Source organism: Rosa rugosa, chromosome 6 (genome assembly GCF_958449725.1).
Source record: "Rosa rugosa chromosome 6, drRosRugo1.1, whole genome shotgun sequence".
NCBI lineage: Eukaryota > Viridiplantae > Streptophyta > Magnoliopsida > Rosales > Rosaceae > Rosa > Rosa rugosa.
Window position 1 is genome coordinate 24815862 of NC_084825.1, and position 22093 is coordinate 24837954.

At 38.8% G+C, this 22093-nt stretch overlaps 1 long non-coding RNA gene and 1 pseudogene across 1 annotated transcript; one reads left to right on the top strand and one right to left on the bottom strand.

Moving 5' to 3' along the window:
- LOC133716466 (glutamate receptor 1.2-like) overlaps positions 1–22093 on the top strand; it is an 88441-nt pseudogene that overhangs the window by 8918 nt on the left and 57430 nt on the right.
- Positions 6110–10525, bottom strand: LOC133714469 (uncharacterized). The gene is made up of 3 exons (XR_009848686.1): positions 9671–10525; positions 8921–8997; positions 6110–7894 (listed from the first exon to the last, which is right to left on the bottom strand). It is a non-coding gene; the product is annotated as an uncharacterized LOC133714469 (long non-coding RNA).

Consider the following 22093-nt stretch of genomic DNA (forward strand, 5'->3'; position numbering starts at 1 on the left):
GCCCAACCAAACCCATGTTTACACCTTTATGCTGCCCAACTCTATCTCTGTCACGCCCCGAATTTTGAATAATCAATTCAAATCCGAAACATGAATAATAACAAATTACAACTAACATCCTGAATTTTTTTCTCACAAACAACCACACTTCACAACTCTCAAATTTACAATAACCCAAATCCTCAAGTTATTTATTACAGCACACTCCCACCAAATCAAATTGTAATGCTCAAATGCGCTTAACTCGCCTCACTATTACAATTGCTGTAAAACTATAACCATTGCTCTAACCGCACGATCACCGTCCTGGTTCTCCTGTCCTGTAGGATTACCCGCTACACAATTTGAATAGTGTACCGGGAGTTGCAACAACACAAAACCCGGTAAGCTTTTTACAGCCAGTATGAGTAAACAAGAAAGAACTGTTGATTTATTAAATTACAATTCAAGTAAAATTCAACAGTATTACGTCTGCAAAGAGACATCAAACCACTCATGGAAAACCACAAGGAATACATTTTCACAATCCTCAAATCACAATACACCACACTGGTCCTGCAAACACCCAACCCACATAACACCACTCTGGTCCATCCTAATAACACGTTAGAGCTCTAACTGCCTCGTTACCTCTGACACCTTGGCCTAGGGTCAAGCAACGGCAAAAATACTTCGGTTAACACTATAACCGTCGCGCTTTGGACATCCCCATCCTCAGCACCATATACTTCGGTTAATAATAAACCGTCGCACTTTGGACATCCCCGTCCTCGGTACACAACTTCGGTTAATAATAAACCGTCGCACTTTGGACATCCCCGTCCTCAGTACACAACTTCGGTTAATAATAAACCGTCGCACTTTGGACATCCCCGTCCTCAGTACACAAACACTCCGGTTATCCATAACCGTCAAACTTCGGACACCTCGTCCTCAGAATCCTACATTCTCCAACTCTATACATACTCCAATGTAAATCATGAATATTAACAAGAACTCATCAATCATGATCATCACATATAAATATGATAAGTCAAATTTCAAACCATAATAAATAAATCATCACAATTCCACACTCTTCAATGTCACACCATTCCACATATAATCACGTAAATATATATATATATACGTAATCACCCACTCAGGAATGACCACTAATACCAACTATAGTTCACACAAGAAAATCATGAAATTCATTTTGTATAATTAAATCATTTTACTTACCTATGGACCGTAGTTGATCAAGTCCATATGATTTAAAACAAATATTTATTCCATAAATATTTTCACACAATTACTACAGAAAATAAAGTAATTAAAGGTACTCGGTTCGTAATATGAACCACGTGAGGTTTACTCACCTCTAAATTCCCGCTGCGTCTTCTTAACAGCTCAAAACAACGATCCGAAATCGTTCACCAATCAATCCATCAACCACCTAGTCAAACACGATCTTAACTTAGCAATCATTCATAAACCACACATATACAGAAATCCAACGGTCGGATCGAAATTATATGATGATCCAACGGTCGGATCCTCACGGATCGCCCTTAGGATCATCCTCCAATATTATCACGAAGATCCAACGGTCAGATCTTCTCGAATCATCCTTACAAACATCTCCACAAAATTATATGAAAATCTGACGGTCGGATTCTCACGAATCGCCTTCCGAATCACTATTTCTCAATTATACGAAGATCCAACGGTCGGATCTTCGCCCATGACCACACAAAGCCACTGGGATAGTCATAAGATCATCATAACAAAACTACAAGTCCATCTGACGGTCCTAACTTCACATATTACGAATCAAACGATCGAAATCGATCGAAACGTAAAAATTCATAACTTAATCATATGATATCCAAAAATTGCGTATAATATATCAAAATGATCGTATTGAAATATAGAATCTGAAAATGTACAGAAACCATATTTTTGATCCCCGGAGGTGGCCGGAAAGGGCCGCCGGAGTTAGTGGCAGAGCCGCCGCCGACCACCACCAATGGTGTCGGGGCCGGGCTGCTCTTCTTCCTCTCATCATGCTTAACAACTTTCATAACTAGCACGAAGTCTGAAAATGACCGGAAGGGGTCGAAAATTACCTTGAACAGTATGAAGGTGGCCGGAATTTTCCAGAAACCGGCGAGAAACTGCAGAAAACGGCGAGCTCCAATTCAACGTAAAAACGTCAATTTAAGGCTTCGATTCCTTCTGAAGAGTTGTTAAGAAACTCAAGAAGAACTCACTGGTTCAAGAATCACAGAAAAATATGGTCTGTAGCTCGAGATATACCGATCGAAAGCTTCGGTGGTCGGAAAAATTCCAGAATTTTGCAGAATCCGGCAAGGCTTGATTTCGACGTCAAAACTTCAATTTCAGGCTTCGATTCCTTCTAGAGAATTGTTCAGAACTTCCTTATGAACTCAACAAGCCAAGAATCACAAGAAACGATCGTGTATAGCTCGAGATATCTTGATCCGAAGGTTGGTTGTTCGATCCGCACGGGTCGAGCTCCGACGAACGTGAAAACGTTCAATCCAGTTCCGATCCTTCTTGGTGCTTGTATAGGAAGATGAGGCGAGCTCAATGAGCCAAGAATCAAGTGAAATGGTGCTCTGTAGCTCGAGATATCGAGTTTGGAACGAAAACGAGCTAAACCGGACTCGGGGTCGCCGCCGTCGCTGCCGGTCGTGCCGCCGCGCAAGGTTACCTCCGGTAGCTGCGCAAGGTCGAGGCGAAGCCGTGGAAGGTGGTCTGAGGTTGTTTGGTGGTCTGTGGTGGACGGTGCAGCACGATGAACAAAGCTCTGTTTTGTTTCTTCGACTGTGACGAGAGGAAACGAGAGAGAAATAGAGAGGAAAGGAATTAAGTTTCTGCTGTCGGTCGATCGAGTGTCGGCAACAATTCATAGTGCTCTAATCGACAATCATCATGAAAGGTAAAGAATGAAATGATCATGTTCCTTGCTTTTGATTAATTATAAAAAAATCCGGTTATTACAATCTACCCCCCTTAAACGAATTTCGTCCCGAAATTCAAGCACCCAATTCCACAAAGAGCTGTGGATACTTCACTCTCATGTCAGACTCTAACTATAGAATCTCCATCTTTTCCAAATCTGTAGTAATCTACAAAGCCTCAGCCCTTTGTATAAAAATACATTCCTATGGCCACTAAATCCTTTCATCACAAACGTAAACTCACAACACAACTGCTCAACATCACTCCACATCAATTACACAAAATCATCACATGGATCATCACATAGATCATCACTTAGATCTTCACAGAGATTATCTCATAGATCCTCACATAGATCTTCACCCTGTACTGGCATACAAGCACAGTAAACACTCCCACAAAGCGTTTCGCTACTCAATTAGCATCACTCAAAACAAATCATCCCCAAAAGCACGCCAATAAAATATGTCACCCAGTGACGATGACTTGGGCTTGCTCAATCCTTGGCTAAGCATTAGGGCTGGCCAATTGGGCCGAAGAAACCGAACCATTCACATTTCGAACCGGCCCGAAACAAGTTGGGTTTAACATTTGGGCCTACCATTCGGCCGAACAATTGGGCTTACTATTTGGGCCTACCAATCGGCCCACCAACTTTCAGCTCGACTACGGTATGAAATTGTACATACCGTATATACGTATGCATACCGTACAGACCGTATATATGTATGTATACCGTACAACTGTATATACGTATGCATACCGTACAGACCATATATACGTATGCATACCGTACAAACCGTATATGCGTCCGTATATCAAGCATATACGGGATCCAAAAATATTTGTAGGAGGTAAGGTTCGAACTCCAGACCCCCTAAACCAATGCTTCTCTCCCAACCACTGAAGCAAGAGCTGCTTTCATTAATAGAAGCACACGCGTTATATTTATTATGTCCTAAGCGAACATAAATAAAATATATCAGGAGGCAAGTCTCGAACTCCCGACCCTTTAAACCAATGCCTCGCTCCCAACCACTGGAGCACAAGTTGTGCTTAATAAAATGTGTACAAATTTTATACTTATTATGTCATAAACGAACATAATAAAAATAAACGAGAGGCGAGGTTCGAACCTCAGACCTCTTGTACACGAACTTTACACTCAACCACTCGAGCACGGCTGCTCACGTTATTATTCATACCAATCCTTTTATTTAAACCAACTGTTTCAACTGTTTCAACAATTCGGCCCAAAACATCCAAGACTGTTGCAGAAACCCAGCCCAACGTATCCAAAACTGTTACAGAAATCCGGCCCAACTCATCCAAAACTGTTTCAGAAATCCGGCCCAACTCATCCAAAACTGTTTCTGAAACTCGGCCCATCAGGCCTCCACCCACAGCTACAGTGATGCCTTGATCCGAGACAGGCCCAAGTACGGCCCACTTGTGTCACGGCTTATCCCTTCCGTGATTTACGGCAGTCAAATCTGCTTTCGGCTACAGCTGTCTGCCACAGCGCCTCGAGATTCCCTCGGTCCCCTTACACGCTCAACACGCGCCAACAGCTTTTCCGGGTTTCGGGGCGACTTTAATCCAACGCGTGGATTCAAATTCTGAGATCGTTCATCCAACGGTGGAGATCTGCTCACCTTGTTCTATAAATAGGTGCATTCTGGAGACGCGACTGTTCATTCCAAAGGAAAAGAAATTTTCTTCCGAGCTCAAGCCTTTCTCTCTCAACTCTTCAGCCTTTCTCTTCTCAAATCCCCAGTTTTTTTCACTCTCAAATCTTCAATCCTTCTCTCTCAGATCTTTTCTTCCATTTGAAGATTCGATCTCTTCTTTCCTCTGAACTTTCAGATCTCCAATACCCCTTCATCGACCTTAATCCTTCTAAGGTCAATCTCCCACAAACACTCAACAACTTCGTTCTTCAATTTACACTTCCTCTCAACTCATCACCATGGAACCACGAACTCTGCAACTAATGGAGCTACAAACCCAGCAACAAATCGAGGATGGAGGAAACAACCAAGCAGCCGGGAGTAGTGCCAACACAGATTTCTGGCGAAGCCGTGCCAGGTGGGTTCCTACTCCAGATCAAATAAGGATCCTCAGGGATCTTTACTACGACAAGGGAGTTAAGACCCCAACTACAGAGCAGATTCACGAGATCTGTCTCCAGCTGCAACAGTATGGACAGGTTGAGGGCAAGAACATTTATTTTTGGTTCCAGAATGTCAGGGCTCGAGAGAAGCAGATGAAGAGGTGCAATCAGGCTGCTCAAGTGCCCATGGGAACTAGTTCTCCTGGTACTGGTGGATCCATTGATCTCAATTTTGGGTCCACTGGTTCTACTGGTGCTGGTGGATCCATCGACATCAATTTTGGGCCAGCTGGTGGATCCATTGACATCAATTTTGGGTCCACTAGTTCTACTGATGATGGTAGATCCATTGATCTCAACTTTGGTTCCACCTATTCTACTGGTAATGAAGGATTTCTTGATTTAAATTTTGTTTCATATTCTTCCTCACACTTCAACACTAATACCAGTACAACTCTTTTGGCACAACAGGAGGACAAACATCCCTGCAACAACGAGGAGGAGATCACCAGGAGGTTGAAACTCTTCCTCTGTTCCCCGTGCACGGCGAGGACGTCTTTGGTAACCCGAAGACTACTTCTGAGGAAGGTAGCGCATTTGGTTACTATTCTGGTGGCTCAGGCGGTTACAACAGTGGCTCTAACGTTTCTCTTGAGCTCAGCCTCAACCCATCCGGAGCTACCAATTAGGCTTAGTATAGCGTAGTTCCAATTTCCTTTTTGTAATATTAAATCAATAAGATGGTGTGCATGTTTTCTTTTCTTTTTGTTTAACCAACAACAACACCAAGGATCGAACCTTGGTCACCCAATACTATTTTCAAAACCATAAACAACTCTACTGCACACATCAATCATAATGATTTATCACAAACAATCAATTAAGTTGCACAGGGGTCTAGCTAGCATCCTTAGAGTCAAACCAAACACAACAATTTTGTCGTTAGAATTAGGGTTTAATAAAGCTAAACACATCCTGAGTTAGCTAGGAAAAAACCACATCCTTAGAGTTACTCATACAAATCTTATAAAATCTCAACCATTTCCTCTATTAATTTCTCCATTAAACTTACCACAATTCATACCCTATGAATTTACGATTTAGAAACCGAATCAAACTCCATATCGCATAGTAATTCACTTGAACCACTATGGATACCCAACAATGTCACTACAATCAATACCCAAAATTGCACTTAACCATTTCTCCTAAAATCCATCACCACAGAAACACACCCTCATCTAATAACATTTACAGAGAGTTGACTCTAAATCTCCCCATTAATTACCGACCAAGATCAAATTCCATTTCAAAACTTTAAGTGTCCCGCCTACTTAAACTTAAAACACAACAACCTCAAATTCACTTCAGTCCAACTCCATACTACGATCCAAAACTTAAGAAAACTAGTTCACAAAATCAATTTCCTTCACTTAAATAAAACTATGTCCACAAGTCATAGTCAGGTCAACAGACCAAGGTGTCCAAACGGAGAATTTCCAATCCCTGTTTACAGGTGTCCTACCACTTAGAATACAATCAAGATAAAGCCTAGCTTTATCTAGCCCCCATAAAATTCCTTGTCACACAAACTACCACTAAAGCACTACCAGCACTGCCACACAAGCACTACTACACAAGCTGCCTATCACATAAGCATTGCTACGAAAGCTGCTACAAAATCATTACTGGCACTGCCACAAACGCTGCCATATGCACAAGTCTACTATAGACATCAGGGAAAAACCCATACCTTTACTCATAACTTTTCCTTCTAAAAGTTCATCACGTTGTGTATATAGCGTCACTACAAAACCTTCTCAATCTATACTAATAACTCAATCTCACACAAGATTAGCATAGTTATCTCAAAGCCACTTTAAACACATCACCCATGCCAATTACTAAAACCCCACTAAGACATCTCGTTACAAAACAAGATATCTATTATTTGACATGTATATCTCATCCAAAAACATATGTACGTCCAACTTAAGAAGGCAAACTTTCTATCCATTAATACTCGTATCCACACTAGGTATGTGCATAGGTCCACATCATGCCTTCAACCAAACACTTCAACATCCAAAAGAACCTCACTTCCATAAAACAATCCTCGTTGACTTAACAGAGTTGAATCAAGAGGTTCCTATTCCTCAAGGATTGTAACTCGCGGCCACTGAACTTATTCCCATACGAACCTACAAGACAACTGTAAGGTTCTAAGTACAACCCCTTCGAATATCCATCACCTAAGGAGTATAGTATGCTTGGCTAATACATGTATAACACTTAAAACACAGTATAAGTCAAATACAAATTCATATTAACCAAGTCAATACTATAGGGAAGGTATTCACGTTCCTAAAACGACCTAGCGGTCTAAACAACTCCCAACACTCACGCATACCCAATGACTTAGCCAATACCGAAGAGCACACGATGGGGATCCGCTGCAGACGGGCCATCACTCGGAAGGTATTGACACATCACCAAATATGCACCTTACGCTCTGATACCAAACTGTCACGCCCCGAATTTTGAATAATCAATTCAAATCCGAAACATGAATAATAACAAATTACAACTAACATCCTGAATTTTTTTCTCACAAACAACCACACTTCACAACTCTCAAATTTACAATAACCCAAATCCTCAAGTTATTTATTACAGCACACTCCCACCAAATCAAATTGTAATGCTCAAATGCGCTTAACTCGCCTCACTATTACAATTGCTGTAAAACTATAACCATTGCTCTAACCGCACGATCACCGTCCTGGTTCTCCTGTCCTGTAGGATTACCCGCTACACAATTTGAATAGTGTACCGGGAGTTGCAACAACACAAAACCCGGTAAGCTTTTTACAGCCAGTATGAGTAAACAAGAAAGAACTGTTGATTTATTAAATTACAATTCAAGTAAAATTCAACAGTATTACGTCTGCAAAGAGACATCAAACCACTCATGGAAAACCACAAGGAATACATTTTCACAATCCTCAAATCACAATACACCACACTGGTCCTGCAAACACCCAACCCACATAACACCACTCTGGTCCATCCTAATAACACGTTAGAGCTCTAACTGCCTCGTTACCTCTGACACCTTGGCCTAGGGTCAAGCAACGGCAAAAATACTTCGGTTAACACTATAACCGTCGCGCTTTGGACATCCCCATCCTCAGCACCATATACTTCGGTTAATAATAAACCGTCGCACTTTGGACATCCCCGTCCTCGGTACACAACTTCGGTTAATAATAAACCGTCGCACTTTGGACATCCCCGTCCTCAGTACACAACTTCGGTTAATAATAAACCGTCGCACTTTGGACATCCCCGTCCTCAGTACACAAACACTCCGGTTATCCATAACCGTCAAACTTCGGACACCTCGTCCTCAGAATCCTACATTCTCCAACTCTATACATACTCCAATGTAAATCATGAATATTAACAAGAACTCATCAATCATGATCATCACATATAAATATGATAAGTCAAATTTCAAACCATAATAAATAAATCATCACAATTCCACACTCTTCAATGTCACACCATTCCACATATAATCACGTAAATATATATATATATACGTAATCACCCACTCAGGAATGACCACTAATACCAACTATAGTTCACACAAGAAAATCATGAAATTCATTTTGTATAATTAAATCATTTTACTTACCTATGGACCGTAGTTGATCAAGTCCATATGATTTAAAACAAATATTTATTCCATAAATATTTTCACACAATTACTACAGAAAATAAAGTAATTAAAGGTACTCGGTTCGTAATATGAACCACGTGAGGTTTACTCACCTCTAAATTCCCGCTGCGTCTTCTTAACAGCTCAAAACAACGATCCGAAATCGTTCACCAATCAATCCATCAACCACCTAGTCAAACACGATCTTAACTTAGCAATCATTCATAAACCACACATATACAGAAATCCAACGGTCGGATCGAAATTATATGATGATCCAACGGTCGGATCCTCACGGATCGCCCTTAGGATCATCCTCCAATATTATCACGAAGATCCAACGGTCAGATCTTCTCGAATCATCCTTACAAACATCTCCACAAAATTATATGAAAATCTGACGGTCGGATTCTCACGAATCGCCTTCCGAATCACTATTTCTCAATTATACGAAGATCCAACGGTCGGATCTTCGCCCATGACCACACAAAGCCACTGGGATAGTCATAAGATCATCATAACAAAACTACAAGTCCATCTGACGGTCCTAACTTCACATATTACGAATCAAACGATCGAAATCGATCGAAACGTAAAAATTCATAACTTAATCATATGATATCCAAAAATTGCGTATAATATATCAAAATGATCGTATTGAAATATAGAATCTGAAAATGTACAGAAACCATATTTTTGATCCCCGGAGGTGGCCGGAAAGGGCCGCCGGAGTTAGTGGCAGAGCCGCCGCCGACCACCACCAATGGTGTCGGGGCCGGGCTGCTCTTCTTCCTCTCATCATGCTTAACAACTTTCATAACTAGCACGAAGTCTGAAAATGACCGGAAGGGGTCGAAAATTACCTTGAACAGTATGAAGGTGGCCGGAATTTTCCAGAAACCGGCGAGAAACTGCAGAAAACGGCGAGCTCCAATTCAACGTAAAAACGTCAATTTAAGGCTTCGATTCCTTCTGAAGAGTTGTTAAGAAACTCAAGAAGAACTCACTGGTTCAAGAATCACAGAAAAATATGGTCTGTAGCTCGAGATATACCGATCGAAAGCTTCGGTGGTCGGAAAAATTCCAGAATTTTGCAGAATCCGGCAAGGCTTGATTTCGACGTCAAAACTTCAATTTCAGGCTTCGATTCCTTCTAGAGAATTGTTCAGAACTTCCTTATGAACTCAACAAGCCAAGAATCACAAGAAACGATCGTGTATAGCTCGAGATATCTTGATCCGAAGGTTGGTTGTTCGATCCGCACGGGTCGAGCTCCGACGAACGTGAAAACGTTCAATCCAGTTCCGATCCTTCTTGGTGCTTGTATAGGAAGATGAGGCGAGCTCAATGAGCCAAGAATCAAGTGAAATGGTGCTCTGTAGCTCGAGATATCGAGTTTGGAACGAAAACGAGCTAAACCGGACTCGGGGTCGCCGCCGTCGCTGCCGGTCGTGCCGCCGCGCAAGGTTACCTCCGGTAGCTGCGCAAGGTCGAGGCGAAGCCGTGGAAGGTGGTCTGAGGTTGTTTGGTGGTCTGTGGTGGACGGTGCAGCACGATGAACAAAGCTCTGTTTTGTTTCTTCGACTGTGACGAGAGGAAACGAGAGAGAAATAGAGAGGAAAGGAATTAAGTTTCTGCTGTCGGTCGATCGAGTGTCGGCAACAATTCATAGTGCTCTAATCGACAATCATCATGAAAGGTAAAGAATGAAATGATCATGTTCCTTGCTTTTGATTAATTATAAAAAAATCCGGTTATTACAATCTCTCTCTGTTCTCAGTTCTCTGGGGAGGTGGAGATCGGAGAGCTCAACACCTCGTTGGGCATCATCCACATATCCCCGTGGAAAAGCACCCAATTCAAAACCAAATCCTCCAGAAAAGCTCTCGACTCCTCCGACGCCGGCGGCTGCTCCTCGCCGGCATCTTCCACAGCGCGTCCCAGATCGGATCGGACCGGTTGACCAGAAACCTAAGTTCGTTGACGTAGCTACTCCGCTGCTGGGAGTTGAAGTTGACAATCAATTGGGCAAGAAGATCAACCCTAATGCTCCGATCGAACTTGATGTGGACGAAGTCCCACAAGCCCAGCTGTGAGAGAGAGAGAGAGAGAGAGAGAGAGAGAGAGAGAGAGAGATGAGTGGCATAAAATGTGATTCATTAATTAGATTGAGGGCATGATAGTCATTTCGGTTTTTGAATAAAAATCTATTGTTGGGGTAAATGGGATAATTTTGACTCATTTTGATGCTCTGGGTCAAGGGACCCTTTATACATATCCTAAACTCATATAAAAATTATAAATGATTGAGTGAAAGTAATAAGTTATTCATTTATTACTTTACAGTTTCTTGGTAAATTAATTACTTACTATTTACCGAATAAGAGAAATCAATTACTTAACTTTCAGATATAAAGACCAATCAATTTAATAATTATGTTTCTTAATATAATTGATTTATTATTCAAGTTGATTTATATAGATCATCTCTGCAAAATTTCAATGAAATTGATGGTCTTTAAGGTATCTAACTCGCTTAAACCAATGGACGAACTGAATCTGTCAAACCTGAACTGTACTAGCTTTAAGGCAGTTATCAATGCCTTAACGACCATCAATTTGGCTGAAATTTTGCATAGATGGTCTATACATTAGTACCTAGAAACTGAACGGTTGAGATGTAGATATGCGACCGAAAAGTGACCCTAAACCCTAACCTCGCTCTGAAATTTCAAAGCGAGGCTTCGCTCTGGATAGGATCTGTATATATATATATATATATATATATATATATATATATATATATATATATTTTGGGGCGTGGGGTTGGGGAGGGTAATACTTAAATTAAGCCCATTTTTTATATTAATAAGGCAAATAAGTAACTAAAATTCAACGTTTTTCAACAACCTTGTGGACTCGCGACTTTTTTCTCTGTTAGGGTTTCTCCGGCCCTTAGCCGCGAATCTGGTTGAACATCTCCATTCTCATGGAGCTTTAGGCGGGTCTTGGCCTGCTTGGTTTTCTTCTCGTCATACGCGGGTTGGATGATTCTGGTTTTCAGTGGGCGTGGGGATTTGGTGGACGTTTGCCTAGAGGAAACGTTAATATTTTCCATGCTTCAGATCATTTGGAAAATTGTTAGAATTGGGCAGCAAAGATATATATAACAGCAAGAATTCATGGAATAGCATGTAACTTTACATGCATTTAACGTACTATAATTGTTGCTATTACTTTCCTTTATGTACTGGTGATCGTATTATATCAAACTTGTTACTAAATGCAGGTCTCAATCTTTTGGATAACAGCCATGTCGAAGCAATAATCAGTGGACAAACAAGATTGGAAGCAGCATTACTAGCAGAATTAGGAGAAGAAGCTAAAATCCCTGTAATGTCTTTGTCTGAACCTAGTACGTCTAACAAATATCCATTCCTTGTTGAGATCACAAAGGACGAAACATCTCAAGTTATGGGAATCAGTGCCTTATTGAAATGTTCAAGTGGAGGGATGTTATCCTTGTGTATGAAAACATGGAATATGGGAGAGACATCATTCCATCTTTGATCAGTTCCTTCCAAGAGAAAAATGTCTTTATTGCAAATAAAAGTTCCCTCGCTGCCTCCTCGACGGATGAAGAAATCATTGACGTGCTCCAAACACTCAAGATACTCAAGACTACAGTATTTGTGGTGCATATTTCACATCTGCTTGTGCCTCGACTTTTCTCAAATGCAAACAAGTTAGGTATGATGAGTGAAGGGTATGCGTGGATTGTGACATCGACTAGTATGAATTTCTTGCATTCCATGGACATATCAGTTATTGAGTCAATGCAAGGAGTGCTAGGTTTGAAGTCTTATATTCCAGCTTCAATGAACCTCAACAGTCTTACTTCAAGATTGAGGAGAAAATTTTACCTTGAGGAGTCTAATATCGAAGTGAGGGAAGTAAATGCAGATGGAATATGGGCATATGATGCAACGTGGGCTTTAGCAGAAGCAGTTGAAAGGGCAATGATTAATAATTCTACTACAACCAAGCCAGACATAAAACCAAATCTAATGGATTTAAATATTTTTAAACCCTCCAAACATGGAGTTGGGATTCTCGGAGAGATATTAGAGACAAGGTTCAAAGGTTTAAGTGGTGAAATTCACTATCCAGATGGCAAACTAAAGTCAGGTGCATTTGAGATAGGAAATGTGATTGGAAAAGGGGATAGAAGGGTTGGATTTTTGGCTTTCGATGATAATAAAATAAAAGTGTCAGATCCCCTCGGTAATAGAAGAAATATGCTTGCCAAGGAAGTTCTGGAAACAATCATATGGCCTGGAGGATCAACAAGCACCACAAATGGTTCCAAGATGCAAGTGAGAAGAAACATAAAAGTTGGAGTTCCAATCAATAAGCTAGGGTTCTATCCACTTGTGAGTGTTGAACGCGATAATCTGACCCATATAGATGTAACTACTGGCTTCTGCATAGAAGTATTCAAAGCTGCAGTCAGTGCTTTGCCAGTGGATTATGAGTTTATTCCATTTGAGGGGTCTTACAATCAACTTATTGATCAGGTTTATCTAAAGGTATGTTTGATTCAAACGTTGATTCATGTCTTAAAAGCCTGTATCCATGATGCCAATTCTTTTTGCACATCAGTTATTTGGAATAACTAATACTGTGGACAGTGAAATAGATGCAGATACAAAAAATATATATGTATGTCAAATATTGTTCACATAATTATTTACTTCTTAGTTCTTACTTATCATTCTCCATATCTAGATAATTTATTGCTCAGTTGTGCTCAACCGTAATTAGATTTAAATCAATTGTAGAGAATAATAAGTAGAGAATTAATTGAATACGTGAACATGAGTATGTCAAACAATTCATATACTACCATTGTCATGGGTATGCAATTTAATAAATGAGAACATTATAGTTTCTAACAAATAATAAAAGTAAATATACAAAATATTTTTGCTATTTTTATCGGAAGCAATAACTAGCCACCATCTTATTTTCTTTCTTATAAAACATGTGCACGTGTGGTGGTTTCTAATATATGTAGATATCTCTAGTAGTTTCTAATTTTTATTTTCCTTGCAACATATTTGGGGATGTATAATGTAGGAGTTAGATGCTGCAGCTGGAGATATTACGATCACATCGAACAGATCTTCATATGTTGAGTTTACAATACCCTTTAGTGATTTAGGTCTTGCAATGCTTGTGCCAAATGGGGAAAGCAGAGACATGTGGATTTTTATGAAACCTTTTTCAGGAGGTCTTTGGCTAACAAGTGCTGCGTTCTTTGTTTTAACGGGTTTTGTTGTGTGGGTGATTGAGCATCCTCTAAACCAAGAATTCCAAGGCACACTATGGCAGCAAATTGGAACATTATTGTGGTTCTCCTTCTCAACCCTTGTGTTTGCTCATAGTAAGCTTTCTATATAACTTACGATTTACACATTTTTTTTTTAGTTTGACAGTAGATTAGCAAGCCATAGTTGTTGACTATGATATTTTGAATATTATGTATTACTTTTTCCATCTATGTTTCTCTAAAGCACTATATAGGATAATATTGTAACAGAAAATATTCTTTTGGGTTTCAGGGGAGAAGTTACCACTCGGCGAAATTTGTAGTGATTATATGGGTGTTTGTAGTGCTTATATTGAATTCAAGTTACACTGCAACTTTGGCATCAATGATGACAATTAAGCAAATACAATTAAACGTACCCAGAAGGCTATGTCGGTTATCATTCACTGATCAACACCCTTGCTAAGGAGAACATGAATTTTAGTGGGCTCAAACCGTATGACTCAGAAGAACAAATGCATCGTGCTTTATCGAGTGGAAGTAAGAATGATGGAGTTTCTGCTATCATCGATGAGATTCCGTACATCAAGGTCTTCTTAGCAAAGTATTCCAATGGCTACTCCATGATTAAACGTAATTCTACTACTAATGGTTTCGGCTTTGTGAGTAATCTACCTCCCTAAAATTTAGTTTATTTACTTACTTAGTAAGATAGATGTCGATCGTGATATTACTAAAACCCGATCGAATCATTTTACTTTCGAGTACTTTGAGGCGGTTCCCAATATCATAATTAAATTACAACTTCAAAATATTATTGACGCGCATTTAGAAATTGCTTATTCATTTCTATTGTATATAGGTTTTCCCCAAAGGTTCGCAGTTGGTCCACGACATGTCAAAACAAATTGAAACTTTGAGAGAAGAAGGCAAGCTACTACAAATTGAAAAGAAGTGGTTTGACGTGCCTGAGGACACAACAAGTGATCCTGATCCAAATAATACTCTAAGCCTCAAAAGGTTTCGTGGTTTATTTCTTATTAGTGGGGTTTCTTCAGTTTCTGCTCTTTTCTTGTTCTTAATCTTTTCCCTAAAAGATAAGTGGCATGTGGTGAAGAAATGCATACTTACATACCAGATTCGTGGGAACCTGATGTTCCTCTCCAATAAGATATCCAATGGAAATGAACAAATCCCCAGCACACAAATGGCTACTTTGTAAGGGGTCGTCTTGGGTACCTTGATGTTTGTCATACCCTTACTTTTTTATTTTTTTTACTTTTAGTAAATTAATATAGTAGAAACCTACTGAACTGGTCAACAGGTTACCCAATTAAATATCGACATGTGTCATTTAAAAAAATAAAATTTACCATATTAACAACACACTCTTTCTTGATATGTAACAAGTATTGTCAAAATAATAAATTACACATAGTTGAACTACAATTACGACTTATGACAACAGTTGTTGTGGTTATTGTAATTGAGTGGTCAAAGATGTAAATATCATATTTGGACAACTTTTATCAAATTTAGAACCTTGATTATCAAGTGGAGAAGCTCTTTAAATACTGAGTTGTTACATATTTTTTGGTCTAATTTTAATTTTACCATGTTCACAACACAAATGTTGTCGGAATTGTAAAATGGTTGGTAATCTTGTAAATGGTATAGTTTTTGAAGTAATTACTACAATCAGAACAAACGTTACCACTTTTACACCAATAGTTGCGAGTTATGGTAAAATATGTAGTCATTGAGTAATTATTCCATTAATGATAAAAATATAAAGATTTACCACTTTGACAACAAATTTGTTGTTGCACTTGTTAAATTGTCCATAAATTAGTACATTAGTTTAGGTTGAGTAATTACTATAAATATGACAAAAGTTACCGCTTTTACATCAATTGTTGTGATTGTGGTAAAATGTGTAGTCATTGTAGTAATCATTTCATTAATGATAAAAACATAAAGATTTACCACCCTGACAACAAATTTGTTGTCATACTTGTTAAATTGTCTATAAATTAGTACATTAGTTTAGGTGGAGTAATTACTACAAATAGAACAAAAGTTACCGTTTTTACATTAAGTGTTGTGGGTTGTGATAAAATGTGTAGTCATTGTATACGTAGTAATAATTTCACTAATGATAAAAACATAAAGATTCATACATGTTCTATTTTATATAATATTTACCACTTTGAGGACACATGTGGTAATTAGAAAAAAAATCCGCATTAAAGTAAATAAGGTCTTCGTTAGAGAAAAGTAGGTTCTCATTTGAGTAATTAAGTCCTAAAAGTGGTCATTGTAATAGGTTCTCATTAGAGTAAAGTAGATTCTCATTTGAGTAAATAAGTCCTAAAGTAGGTTCTCATTTGACTACATTTAAAACAAATATTATTTATTTTTACACTAATTGTTGTGGTTGTCGTAAAATGCATGTAAAAAGAATTATATTTGGTTAAGGAAACTACTAATGATATAATTAATTGGTAATAAAGATTACTTAACTAATACTAATTTTGCGAACTTAGGTGAGAAGGTTTTTGTTTTTAATAAGGAAAAAACGTAATTTTCAATTGTGTAATTGTCCATTAATAACAAGCATTAATTCACTAATAATAAAATTATAGGAAACAATTGGGAGATGGTTAGGGCTGGGCTTGGTACAAAACCAAGCAAAATGGGCCTGAGCAGAGTACCAACCAAAGTTGGGCAGGTTAGCTAAATCTGGGCTCGAAACCAACCATTAAAAGCTGGTTACCGAGAGTTCTCTATACTGAACTTGTCGGTTGGGATTGGTCGGTTTGGGCCTAAAACGGAGATGTTATTTCATCCAAATTTCTTTTCCTTTATTCGTCAATCTCTTAATAAAACCCATGGCTTTAGTTTAAGCTATAATCATACAAGCTGAAAAGTGAAGCCATATTCTACTTTGAACTTAAAAGTTACAGAAGTAGTTAACAGAGACAAAGAAATGATCCCAGCACCTTTACATGAAGTCATGCACACAGAAGTTACATAATGCAAAGAAAAGCAAAGTTATTAGAAAAGTAGAAAGCAATGCAAAGCAAAGCAGTTTTCCAGCACCATTACATGAATAAAATGGCTATTCTAGAACACCAAATCTGCTTCAGCAGTTTTTCAGCACCTTTGCAGAACACAGCAGTCCTTAGTCTTTAGTTTTCAGTCCTTGAACTGGTCTAGGGACTTCCTTGGATAGAAGTAAAGTTGGTGAGTCCTGACTCGAGGTCTTGAAGAATACCATTAGCTGCAATATATAATCAACACACTAGATTAGCTTAAACATGAGTGCAGAATTGAATTAGAAAAGATTTGGACTGAAAAGATTTGAGGTTGGAAACTAAATTTTTTTTTTTTTTAATATTAAACACTAACACATATTCCCCCCACACTTAAATCTAACATTGTCCTCAATGTTAAAATGATGCTCTTAAAAGCTCTTCAACGAAACGTACATTCAAGCATGGATGGAGTAAAACTAAACAACTTTACATAATTACTAAAACAAAACAAGTAAACACAAACTAAATGCAAGAGTTTAGAAAAGCTCCCATTTGAAGACCATAATACTCTCTACAAGTCACCAACAATCACCAACATACAAGGCATCAAAGCCTTGCAATCCAAGCTCATTACTCAAAAACAAAAACAAAAACAAAACAAAAAACAAATTATTTTTTTTTTTTATATTTTTATTTTTTATTTTATTTTTTTTCTTTATATAACTACAAAAACTAACTACTAAAAACACAATAAAGCAATAATCCTTCCTCCATACTTAATTCATGCATTGTCCTCAATGTATAAACAAATATAAAGCATGCAAAGCATAAATCAAGCATAGAAGAGAAACTGAGAAAGTTAACGCAACGAAACCTAAAACAAATTAAAATTCATGAAAATAAAAGAGAAGGAAGAGTTCAAGAAAGCAAATCTGCGTTGATGACTCCTCCACAGCTACGGTTAAAATGAGTTGCCTCCCATGCAGCGCTTAATGTTTATAGTCCTTCAGCCTAGACTCTTCTCCTTGTTCACACATCTTGGGTGTGCTTATTCCTTGGGTTAGGCACCATGTTGCTTGGTAGCTTCCCTGTTTCAGCAATCCGGCCCATGAAATCCACCACTTGGCCAATTTGATTATTGAGCTCCACAATATCCTTTGAATGGGTCGTCTGTCCAAAAGTTTGAGGTACCGGAGGTCTCAAAAACAAACTTGGTGGGCGCTGAGAATTCTGACCTGAGCCTTGAGGTAGTCTCAAGGTGTTATCGTTGTTGGCCCAACGAAAGTTGGGGTGGTCTCTGAGCCCAGGATTGTACGTATTTGAGTAAGGGTTGTACCTCGGGCCTCCTCAACCTCCTTGATACCTTAGGGCGTTGGTACCCTTGTTGAAAGCCCAAGGTGTTGACACCTTCATAGTTGCCTTCATCCATGAGTTGAGGGCATTGATCCGAGACATGCCCTTGCACACTCCACATGCCATGACTTGTCTTTTTTTAGATTTAGGGCAATTAGAAGATAATATTGAAAATGGAAAAGTTACTTCCTCGAAAACCGTTCGGTTCCCCCACGCGCCAATAATCCTTTCTTTTCCGAGATTGAGGGCAATTTATTCAAGATTCACTGACGCTTAGTTTGACTCTTCGATTGTCCATCCAAGGGTGGAGATTTGCATTCCCTGTTTCAGATACTCCAATATTTCTAACAACAATCTTTCTTAATTGCTCATCATCACCGTTCTTCAATTCTCGCATTCTCTCAACCCATCACCAATGGAACCACAAACCCAGCAACCGACCGAGGATGGAGGAAGCAACAAAGCAGCCGGGAGTAGTGCTAACATGCATTGCAGGCGGAGTAGTACCAGGTGGGCTCCTACCATAGATCAGATAAGAATCCTCAAGGAGCTTTACTACGACAAGGGAGTTAAGTCCCCAACTGCAGAGCAGATTCAGAGGATCTATCTCCAGTTGAAACAGTACAGAAAGATTGAGGGCAAGAACGTCTTTTATTGGTTCCAAAACCTCAAGGCTCGGGAGAGGCAGAAGAAGAGGTTCACTTCGGATGTTCATGTGCCCATGCAAAGATCAGGGCTTGTTGGTGGATCCATTAATCTCAATTTTGGGTCAACTAGTTCTACTGGTGTTGGTGGATCCATTGATCTCAATTTTGGGTCATGGGTCGGCTGCAGTGTTGACCCATATTCCTCCTCATCCTTCACTACTAGTACTAGTACTACTTTCCTTGACATGAATGAAGAACAAACTTTCATGGAACAACGAGGAGAAGATCACCAGGAGATTGAAACCTTTCCACTATTTCCCATGCACGGTGAGGACATTTTTGGCAACATGAAGACTACTTCCGAGGGAGGTAGCGGCTATGGCTACTACTCCGGTGACTGGGGCGGCTACAACGGTGGCTCTCGCATTTCCCTTAAGCTCAGCCTCAACTTCTCCGGAGCTGCTGACTTAGCTTAGTATAGTGTAGTTTTTTTTTTTTTTTTTTTTTGAATTTTTCAATATATAGGACTCAAAATAAAAGACAAAAATATAAATCTCTTCCCCCACACTTAAATATTGCATTTTCCTCAATGTAATCAATTGAAAGCATGCAATGAAACAAGTAAGCATAGATAGGAGGCATTTACGAAAATAAATTCTAAAATAAAACAAAAGAGAAAAATTGAAAAATAAAAAGAAATAGGGAAAGAGAAAGCAAATCTGCGTTTGTAGACTCCTTCACAGCTACTTCTTTCCTTCTTCATCATCATATTCAAAAACTTTTTATTCATGCTTGGCTACCTCCAAGTAGGGCTTTGTTTTTTAGGACTTCTAGCCGGTCCTTTAGAAGTTACCACCACTTGTTAGGGAGGATACTTCTTGTGCAAGACCACTGTACTATTTGGAGCCAAAGGACTTCTTGATTTGTCATAGAGACAAGAACAAAAGCAATCCATGAATTCTCCAATGTTTGACCAAAGGAGTGGCTTTCTTCTAATCTTCCTCTTTGCAATGTATCTTCTAAGTGTCATTCTTGACTCCTCCTTCAAAGTTGATGCGGACTTGGTGCTTGGAGAAGGAGTAGGTGGTAGAGGTATGTGAGAGTGAGGTGAAAGGTTATGAACAAGTGTACCACTTCCTTTCCAATCATTCACTTCATCATAGAAGCATTGAGCACTATATGGTGGATTGAGAGGTAGAAGTACCTTAATCTCAATACTCTCATTATGAACATGAGTGCTCAATGTTCTATTTTGCTCCTTGGGAATTTCTTGATGGTGCTCCTTGGATGGTGGAGGAAGGAAAATCCTTGATTCTTCAACTTCTTCTTCATGACAAGGCATGGAAGGACTTTCTTCATCTTGGAGAGTCTTGACCTCATTGGTGGAGGGATCATGGTGCATGGCTTCATTTGTTGCATATTTCTCCTCAAAGTACTCATCATCTTCTTCAAGATTATCTTTAACAACAAGCCCCCTTGCTTTCCAAAATTGAACAAAACCATCAATGCTTTGCTTCATTTCTTCTTTGCTCATTTGACGGCTCCCATAACCAAGTGGTTCTTCTTGTATATCTACATCATCATCTTGAACTTGAATAGGGAACTCTTGCTCATGATGTGGAATATACGATTCTTCATTTGAAGTTGACTCCACTTGATCAAGGAAAACTTGTGGCTCTTGCAAGGTGGTAGATGGTTGCTCTAATGCATAATGAAGTTTGAGTTGATCAATCTCTTCCTCCATTCTTACATTGGAAGCTTTCATCTCGGCAATGACTTCTTGAAGTAGAAATCTTAGAGACTCATCACTTTCTTCCTGAGGATTTGCTTGGGATGCCATAGTCTCTTGATGCATGCTCATTTCGTACTCATACTCTTGCATGAACTCCGGATACTCAAATCTCAAGACACAATCAAGAGATGAGTGTTGTGGAGATCCACACAAAGCACAAATATGGTTGAAAGGCATGTGACTTTGGGTGTAAGGCTCCCATTGTTAATAAAGTTCACCATTATAGCTTTGTTGCTCAAACTCTCTTGGATCATTCCATCCTTGGTTCCATCCATCCATAGCTTGAAGAATTTATATATGTTCCTATAGGTTCCCAAAGGATTAGTAACTAGAAATAAAATAAAATGCAAGGTATATACAAAAATTGAAAATTGCGACTTTTTTTTTTTCTTAAGTTCTAATTTTTTTTTTTTCACTAAGTAAAGAGAAGAGGAATCCAATCTTTGGGTGTTGCCTATCGTACAACAGTTCGGTAATTCCTTTCAATGCGACCAGGTAAGGAGGGAAAATATTTTGGTAGAGCAATGTTCAATTTTCAACATTTCGGTTACCTTTCTCTTATTCGATCCTTGCCTAGACATCGCATTAATTGGGTAAGCCTACTTATGTTGAGTGAGTAAGCTGGACGTTACAAAGATAAAATTCCTAATCGAATTTACTCTAATAAATATATATTTTTTTTTTTAATTTACCTTTTTCTTTTTTTACAAATTTCTACCAACTTCTAATCCAAAAGAAATAAATCTAACTATCAAATATTTAATTTTGCAAGTAAAAGGTGAAATTGCAATAAGTAATAAGCAAATAGCAAATAGGCAAGATTAATTCTTTTTTTTTTTTTTCAACATGCTCACAATTTATTCTTTTCTTACCGCAATTTACTAATTTACTTACCCGAAGTACTTACCACAATTTCGAAAATAAGGTAACTACCACAAAAACTAACAAAACAAAGCAAATGTAAGAACACAAGTTGAAACACAAGAAAAGAAAATTTTCTAGCTTCCCCAAAGGCAAACCGAGCTAGGAATCAGATTTTACACCAATCCCCGGCAACGGCGCCAAAAACTTGTTAGCCAAATAGCCACTCTCAAGTATAAGGGGTACAAGTAATAATATAGGGA